We start from the raw sequence: 9888 nt of genomic DNA, 5'->3' as shown, positions 1-9888 counted from the left end.
TTATCGACATGTTCACTGGTTGTTTGTTTTATAAGATGCTGTTCAAAGGCAGTGGACTTGGTAATTACTCTAAATAATTATTAGCATAAAACCTTATCTTGGTAACGAGTAATGGGGAGAGAGAATAAAACATTGTGAGAAACGGCTCCCTCTGAAGTAACGTAATTTTCGAGAAAGAAGTAATTTTTCCACGAATGTGACTATTCGAGACTTCAGATTTAGAAGTCTCGTGTGACAATGGGTTTTTATTTTCTTTCATTATTATCTTGCAACTCCGATTGAGCTCAGATTTCACAGGTTTGTTTATGTATGCATGTTGAGATACATCGAGTGAGAAGACTGATCTTTGACAATTACCAATAGTGTCCAGTGCCTTTAAAAGCAAGACAGCTTGTTTCTCTGTCAAAGACATACTCTGCTATGCATTTGATGATTGTATAAATGCATACATAAAATAACACTAGTCCATACAAAATTCTATTAAAGGCAGTGGACACTATTGGTAATTACTCAAAATAATTATATTAGTATAAAACATTTACTTGGTAACGAGTAATGGGGAGAGATTGATGGTATAAAACATTGTGAGAAACGGCTTCCTCTGAAGTGACATAGTTTTCGAGAAAGGAGTAATTTTCCACGAATTTGATTTCGAGACCTCAAGTATATAATTTGGGGTCTCGAAATTAACCATCTAAACGCACACAACTTTGTGTAACAAGGGTGTTTTTTTCTTTCCTTAATATCTAATTATTATTAACTTCGACGACCAATCAAGCTCAATTTTTCACAGGTTCGTTATTTTATGCATATGTTGAGATACACCAACTGTGATAACCTAGTCTTTGACAATTACCAATAGTGTCCACTGTCTTTAAAGGTACTGGCCACTATTGGTAGATACTCAAAATAATTGTTAGCATACAAACTGACTTGGTAATGAGATGGGGAGCTGTTCATAGTATGAAACATCATGAGAACGGCTCCCTCTGAAGTAAACGTAGTTTTTCAGAAAGAAGTAATTTCTTACTAAAATATTTGAATTGAATTCGATACCTCAACGCCTAAAAGTTGCATGGAAAGGCCTAAAAGAGTGGTTATCAAACGTCACATTCCCTTTAAGTTTCATTTATAAGACAGTCCACGGATGACTATAGGATTTTCAGCTACAGGATGCAATACAGGCTTATTACTTAAGCATGCATGCGTCTGCTAATATACGTCATTTAAATAAACCTCTCTCTAGACGCGTGTGTATACACATTATTATTACCCTCGTAGCTTAGATATTCCGGGCGAGAATTATTTCTGGTGAGTTGCCGCAGTTGCCATTCTGACGTAAAGTAAACATTAGATAGGAAACAATGAGAGGCGCGTTCACAATGTATAACGAGGAATTTCTCGTGTCAGCCTTCCAGAGCGGCGGGCAAATGTGAATAATATTATAGTCTTTATAGGGAATAATAATCATTCTTATGAGGCACATTTTTACAATAAACCGTATCTTTGCGCTTTAGTCATTGGGCCAATAGCATTCCTTTAATGTTTCTCGGCTCCCAATGGGGAGTAAACAGCCCCGAGCTGCCGTGGCGCTCCGAAGGCTTTTTCATTCATACTACCAACCTCTTCCGCGCAGGTACCCATTTATAACCCTCATGGGTGAAGAGAAGCAATTATAGTATCTTGCTCCAGGACTTGAGTGTCATGACCGGGACCTGAACCCATATTCCGACGACTTAGCCATCAAAACTTGAATTCGATGTTCCTAACTACTCGGCCAAGACACTCTACTTCATGAAACTTTAAATGAAGACAATTCGAGTTGGCCACAAAAACTCAGAAAGTTTACATCTTGTCCACTGAGTGGGTTACTGTCAACGGTTGAAAGGGAATTACATGGAGATAAAAGGTGTGAGTTGCCAGATGAAAATGATGTTTTATTTTAGCCTCTTTCTTGATTGGAGATTTCACGTATTGTCCAATAGATGATATATATATTTAAAGTTGCAATGGACATAGTTTTTCATCGGCACCCCTGCAACCGTTCTGACTACCAAAATGTGGTAACCCCCGGGAGTACTGTTTCCCAGGAATATGCACGGTCGTTTCACACTTACGATAAAACCCTTATTGTGGTAAACAATGTCAGCCCATGCGGACGTCTCACTAGCTGCCTTTTCCCGGGGGAAAACGTTTTACTCGGGTTTACTCCCTTAACCCTACACACGGCCTGAACAGGGTTAACTATTTCCTGTGAATAAGTTATTTCCCGGGAAATTCCCGGGAGTGTTTTTTGTAGTATGAAAAGATCGACCAAAAGTTCCTGGGAATTTCCCGGGTAATAATTAAATAGTGTGAATTACTCCAAAAGCACCCGGCAGGGCTGTGTCTCACATCGGTAAATATTGATAATCTTGAAGATGCAATAAATGCATAAAATGTCTACTGGTTAAGTCATTTTGGAGTCCAACCCAAGACACCTGGGCATTTTTACCACTTCATGACATCAAACAACTTTGATATAAAGTGCAGTATTCCTTAAGAAGGGCATAACTTCGGGTGTTTGGGCAGAGAGCATAAGAGCATCGAATTCAAATTCAGGTGGTTAAGTCATGGGAGTGTGGGTTCGAATCCCGGTCATGGCACTTGGGTCCTTGAGCAAGATACTGCTACTTTTTCACCCATGGGTACAATGGCTTCCATGCGCGGGTTGATTTTGTGTATCATTATTCTTACCTTTTCATTGTAATTTTTTTACAGTTACATTTTTTCAGCAAATTTGACTTTTAATTGAATAATGATTATAAAATAACTTGTGAAGTCCGTCATGAAAATGATACTTACTCAAATTTGCTTGAGGAATAAAATTTCCAGCTGGAAAAAAAATCTGAACCGCGTGAAAAAAAAAAAGGTTCTCTAAACAAATCATTGTTACAAAATAATTTGTTGGCTAAATTTAATATTGTGTCTGCTTATACATGTCAATACTTCTAAACAATTTTACGGTGAATTTTGAGGAACAAATTTAGTCAGTGGAGCAAGTAGAAACCAATAAGGAAAATCTGATACCCAGTGAAGCACCGGAAGCAAGATAGCTGCACCAGTCCGCATCATTTAATAGACTGTAATTAACACAGAAATGACGATGTGATGAGACAGAAATCGAACTTTACCTTTGGTGATTTCTTCAGCAGGGATCTCCTATGGTTCGTTTTAGCAGGCACCGTTGTTATAGGCGTGCTTGATAAACGTGGGCCTACTGTCACGGCTTTGCTTACCTCCAGTTTTTCGCTTACGGTGCAAGCGACAAATTATTGCGCTTAGCTGTATAATTTTAGAATGCCTATAGTAACCTGGGCCCAATGTCATAAAGCCCGTTAGCACAAAAGTTTGCTTAGCATGATATTTCTTCCTTGATAAAAATTGAAACGTATCATTTTACGTTTTGATTGTTTCTCGGCATGATCGGTGTATCACTTTCGGTGCTGTTTAAGTAGGGTTATATAGTTCTAGTTCATCGTTGCTTTGTTTTAACTTTAAGTAAGCTGCAGCTGCCCTAGAAGTCACTGGATACTTATTGTCTAAGACCAGTTTCCCAACATCCATGCAATAATAAATCTTATGAACGCCTGGACTCAATTGGTCATCGGAGAAGATAATGAAAGAAGAAAAAAAAAAACAGCAACAAAACTGTTGCAAATATTTCTTTGCTTTGAATTTCATGAGAAAGGCTTCAGGCCTGATGTGTTTAAAAGCAGTGGACACTATTGGTTATTACTCAAACTAATTATTAGCATAAAACCTTACTTGGTGACGAGTAATGGGGGAGAGTTTAGTAGTATACAACATTGTGAGAAACGGCTCCCTCTAAAGTAACGTAGTTTTCGAGAAAGAAGTAATTTTCCACGAATTTGATTTCGAGATACAGATTTAGAATTTGAGGTCTCGAAATCAAGCATCAGAAAACACACAACTTTCATTATTATTTGTTATTTTATGCATATGTTAAGATACACCAATTGTGAAGACTAGTCTTTGACAATTACCACTGTCTTTAAACGGCCGGCCGACTCATCATTGCCAAAAATCCATTTTAGGGCCGTGATATCTGCCTCTTAATTCAGACTACAAGAGCTATTTATAACATTGAAGACGATGTGAACAACACAAGGTAACAGACACCCCTTTGTTACTCCAGTGCTTAAAGACACTGGACACCTTTGGTAATTTTTACAAATGTTGTAATTAATACAAAATAAACTTTGGTCGTATGGTGTTAAAGGCAGAAGAAAAGTCAATAGATAAATGTGAGAATTGGTTTTCAATTGAGTTGAATCGTGAGAATTGTCTTTCTCAGATTCAAATTAGTGAGACGCTACCTCTTTCTCAAAACCTACGTTGCTTCAGAGAGGGACTTTTATTACAATGTTTTATACAATCAACAGCACTCCATTGCCCGTTACCAAATAAGTTGTTATGATAGTATAATATAAATTTATATAATTTTGAATGAAAACCTGTCAGCCTTTAAAGGCGCAGAACATATTGATATATTACTCAAAATAATTGTTGGCTTAAAACATTTATTTGGTAACGAGCAATGAAGAGCTGTATATACTATAAAACATTGCAAGAAACGGCTCCCTCTGAAGTAACGTAGTTTTTGAGAAAGGAGTAATTTTCAATGAAACATTTGAATTGAGTTCGAGACCTCAGCTGAGGTCTCAAGGCATCTGGAAGCTAACAACTTGTGCGACAGTGGTGTTTTTCTTCCATTATTTCCTCGCGGCCAATTGAGTTCACAATTTTAACAGGTTTGTTATGTTGTGTATGTTTTGAAATACACCAAGTGAGATGACTGGTCATTGACATTATACCAATAGTATCCAGTGTCTTTAAGAGAACACAACATTCATGCATGTTACATCGTCTAAGCTGTCAAAGTAAATTTGTATTTTAGCGTGACTCGCTATTTCATATTATAACAAACATCAAAGTTTATAATTTCCTTTTTGGCTTGAGTTTGAGCATAACTTGATATCAAGTTTCATAGCGAGTAGATCTCAGCTGGGAATAAATCTTTCGTGTTAGAAAAGTCAAGGTGGTTGAAACTTGAGGGAATCGTAGAGATATAGGTTTACATTGTGTGAGTAGAAAGATACTTTACAGCAAAGCGTCGTGGCTTCTTAAAAAAAAGTTGATTTAAACGGCCGGCCGACACATTTTTATCACATTTTTTGTTTCATTATGATATTGTTTAAAAATGTATCCGTCTTTTGTTTCGTTTCAAAGGCAGTGGACACTATTGGTAATTACTAAAAATAATGTTCAGCTTAAAACCTTTCTTGGTGACGAGTAATGGGGAGAGGTTGGTGGTAGAAAACATTTTGAGAAACAGCTCCCTCTGAAGTGACGTAGTTTTCGAGAAAGAAGTAATTTTCCACGAATTTGATTTCGAGACCTCAGATTTAGAACTTGAGGTCTCGAAATCAACCATCTAAACGCACACAACTTCGTGTGACAAGGGTGTTTTTTCTTTCTTTATTATCTCGCAAGTTTGATGACCGATTGAGCTCAAATTTTCACAGGTTTTTTATTTTATGCATATGTTGAGATACACCAACTGTGAAGGCACTTACCAATGGTGTCCACTGCCTTTAAAAGAAAGAAAACATAAAATAAATGGGCGGCAACTAAAAAAAAAGCGGGCAGGGACGCTTAAAATGTTTACTTTCCTCCTTTATTTTACCTTAAATGTCTTAAATGTGATTGCTGATATTATTCATGTTTTCTTATCGTGTTGTTTCGCATAAATGAATTGAAGATTATTTTCTTTTAGATGTATCGATTTCATCCTGAGTTCGAGGGGAATTCACAATCACCTTAAAGGCAATGGACACCTTTTGTAAAGTGTCAAAGACCAGTATTCCTACTTGATGTATCCCAACATACATGAAGTAACAAATATGTGTGAACATTTGGACTTGGTCATCGAAGTTGCAAGAGAACAATGAAAGAAGAATGGACTGAGAAGTCTCCCGAACCTCCGATTATCTACTCCGCGGCAGTAGAATAAAGCAAGACAGTTCTCTAAAAACAACTCTACCTGGCAAATAGATACACACATGGTGTACAAACCAAACATACATTGATACCTCACCATGAAATGCCTCAAATCCTATAAACAAATATTTGCTGTGCGTTCAGTTGCATAATACAAGGCATACGGAAAAGAAGTAGATAAAATCTCCACTAAAATATTTGAATTTTATTTGGTGACCTCAGAATTCGATTTGAGGTCTCGAAATCAAGCATCTGAAAGCACACAACTTCGTGTGACAAGGGTGTTTTATGTTCAAATTTAAGTGAGAAGACTGGTCCTTGACAATTACCAAAAGTGTTCAGTTACTTAAAAACAAATCGACTTGCCCTGATATTTACCTCGCCAAAATTACTTGAAAAGTCGTTCTTTCATATGCCGACAGACTTTGAAACTATTCTCAACTAAGACGAAGGAAGTTATCGTCATCGATTCAGAAAGTCAATGGTATAAGATTATCAGGACAAGTCAACTTTTATGTTTCTGTCACTTTAAGGTTAGGGAGAATGGACGAGATTCGTGTATAGAATGTACGAGCCGAAATAATTATTAGCATAAAACCTTTCTTGATTACGAGTAATGGGGAGAGGTGGATATTATAAACCATTGTGAGAAACAGCTCCCTCTTCCGTGACATATAGTTTCCGAGAAAGAAGTTAGTTTCCACGAGTTGTATTTCGAGACCTCAAATTTAGATGTTGAGGTCTCGAAATCAAGCATCTGAAAGCACACAACTTGGTGCGACCATAGTGCGACAAGGGTGTTTTTTTTCTTCCATTAACATCTCCCAACTTTGACGACCGATTGAGCTCAAAATGTTCACAGGTTTGTTATTTTATGCTTTTTATGTTGAGATACACCATTTTGTGAAGACTAGTCTTTGACAGTTACCAATAATGTCCAGTGTCGTTGAGTTAAGGAGAATGGACTATACAATGCAGAATCGTAAATAGAATGGATGAGCCCAAGGCGAGTACATTGTGTTCAGGAAAGCCTTTGATTACAATCGAGTTTCGATACTGGTCTAGACTGTACTAAAAGTATCCATGCGTGCTGTATGTTTAAAGTCAGTGGACACTATTGGTAATTACTCAAAATAATTATTAGCATAAACTATTTCTTGGTGACGAGTAATGGGGACAGGTTGATGATATGAAACGTTGTGAGAAACGGCTCCCTCTGAAGTGCCATAGTTTTCGAGAAAGGTGTAATTTTCCACGAATTTGATTTCGAGACCTCAAATTTAGAACTTGAGGTCTCGAAATCAACCATCTAAACGCACACAACTTCGTGTGACAGGGGTGTTTTTCTGTCACTATTATCTCGCAAGTTCGATGACCGATTAAGCTCAAATTTTCACAGGTTTGTTATTGTATGCATATGTTGAGATACACCAACTGTGAAGGCTAGTCTTTGACAATTACCAATAGTGTCCACTGCCTTTAAGTTTATGGTTGCTTTTGACTGGTCTAAAGCACTCTCCTTTATCAACTAAAGCTATTGAATTGACTGTTGTTAAAGCTATTGTCAAATCCATTGGCTGTAGTTTCAAAAGTTTGATTCTCAATACGTGTCCATTCCTATAAGACTTCTCCATCAAGCGGTCATACAGAGAGAGAGAGAGCAGTGTGAGCGGAGCGTGTCAGTTGTGCGTTGGCTTACTTGCGGAATACAGTAATCATGTCGGATAGAGAAAGTTCTGATGATGTTGCCTTGACGCCCTCTAGTTCATCAAGTGATGAAAATGCCTCCAAAACTGCGAAGTTTCTTTTAGAACTGCCGGGGACGACAACAATCTACACTTTGAACAATAGAGTGACGCCAAAGAAATAGTTTAATTGACATGAAAGATTCAGTAAGTCAACAAAATAGGCTGAGGAGGATTTGAAACTTTGCATGGTGTTTGTGGTAACACCATGTAATGACTATCTCTAACGAGTTGGGGTGGTTCTGAAAAAAACCGTTGGTTTCGACTCGACGTTTCGATCAGTATGCTCTGATCGTCTTCTGGAGAAAGCTGAATAATTATCTACAGTACAATTTCACTTCTCGGTATACATGAAGTAATTTGTCTAAACTTTGTAAGGTAGCGATCGGGAAACTCATAATTTTTCCTTGTTCGATCTAAATACTTGAAGCCAATCCTCAACTAATGGGTACTTGGTCAAACTGACCTGCATAAAGACGCCATGTCACCTCAGTAGAATCACAACAAGTGTTTGTGTTCTTTCTTCTGGCCGAAGTGTGTTTGCAGTAACTCCATGTTTTTTTACATGCATTATGTTTGCTGTGTAGATTTGGTTTATTTTAATGTGTCACAGCACCATTTTAACCTATATTCTAACAAATACAAAAAAAAAAAAAAAAAAAACCGCAGACTGGGAGTCGACGATCACAAACCATAATGGTATAATACATAACTTAAAAAAAAAAAAAAAAGCAAAACTAACAGCAAAAGAAACAACGAGGACAACAATTGTTAAACTGGCTTACTTAAAAGGAAATGAGCCGACCACTCCTTGGTTCTTAAACACCCTTAAAGCACAATGATTGTTTCGCATAAAGCCATCTCGCTTTATCGATTGTATGGCTAAGCACTTCTCACAATGAATACACCAAACATAGCCAATGGCGGGTACCCCTGCTTTACGAATGGTAGACGTTTCCTTTAATATTCAACCACTGTTTTCATTGAGCAAAATGTTTCCCCCATTTTGCAGATGTATGCATTATTAATAACAGCATGGTTGTCATTCAATCTGTATAACAGGAACGTTAAAGAGCATCATCCACGTTGTCACTGGAGAATCCTTCCAGCCAATCAAATCAACCGTCTCTTAGGAATGGTGCGTAGGCGCACTACGATCCCTCCTGGTTGGTTGACACTGCGTATGTTCTCCCCCGCGCTGGCTCTCCTGGGAGCCAATCAAGTTGTCGGATTCAGAACCGACGAGAATGGCTGAACGGCAAGATATAAAACTGAAGCGCCAGTTGGGAGAACTTTCATTTCAAGTCTGGTAAAAATAGCGCGGGGAAAGTACGAAACAGCGATTACCTTTTTACAGCCCGGAGAAAAGGGGATCAAGACCGCAAGACAAACAAAAGGAGTTTCAGGCAAAGGTAAGAACTATTTTTTATTTCATCGTTATCGTTAAAATTGCAAATGTGTTTGTCTTTACTGGCCACGAGTTTTCAACTTACCAACGGGTAGCTATGTTGTTGTTTATATGATAGCATTGTTACTTATGTTGCACGTTTACGGGCGACCTTTCTTGTTGCACTCTTAAGAAAAATTATTAGACGGTGGGAGATGGTCACGATGGTCAGATTTATAGTCAAACTTCTCAATATATCATGTTTTGCTTTGATACACGAGGAAGCACTATAGTAACATCGTTAACTGTCAAAAGACAGTATTGTTAGATTATTGGATCAAAAAAATTTTCATAAAAATTCAAACTGTCGAAAGTTTGAGCCTAGGTCCTTATCAGAGGCACGGCGAAACAGTAAAGGTGGAAAACATTGAAATGCAAATATATTGGGTTTTTTTTTTTCACTGAAAAACTAATGGATTTGTATCGCGAGATCAACATTAATTGTTTCATTCAGTTTCTAAAGATTTATCAAACTTTATGAACGAGTATTTTCATGGGAAATTTCCCTCTTGAATAATGTTTGTACCATGTACAATTTCGTTGAATTTTGTGAGCATTAGTCTTTTCACTCTTGTGGAATCACTCTCCATTGCCCATCCGCTAATTTCAGAATTCCTACCTCAAGAAAACATT

At 37.5% G+C, this 9888-nt stretch overlaps 1 long non-coding RNA gene across 1 annotated transcript in view; it reads left to right on the top strand.

Moving 5' to 3' along the window:
- The window catches only part of LOC117304955, an 11266-nt gene extending 2041 nt beyond the window's left edge, over nt 1-9225 (top strand). The window contains exon 2 of the long non-coding RNA XR_004520633.1: nt 8871-9225. This is a non-coding gene — a long non-coding RNA (uncharacterized LOC117304955). The remainder of the gene's footprint in view (nt 1-8870) is intronic.
- The last annotated feature ends 663 nt before the right edge of the window (nt 9226-9888 follow it).

The sequence above is a fragment of the Asterias rubens genome, chromosome 22 (assembly GCF_902459465.1).
Source record: "Asterias rubens chromosome 22, eAstRub1.3, whole genome shotgun sequence".
Lineage (NCBI taxonomy): Eukaryota > Metazoa > Echinodermata > Asteroidea > Forcipulatida > Asteriidae > Asterias > Asterias rubens.
This window is presented reverse-complemented; position numbering and strand designations above follow the sequence as displayed.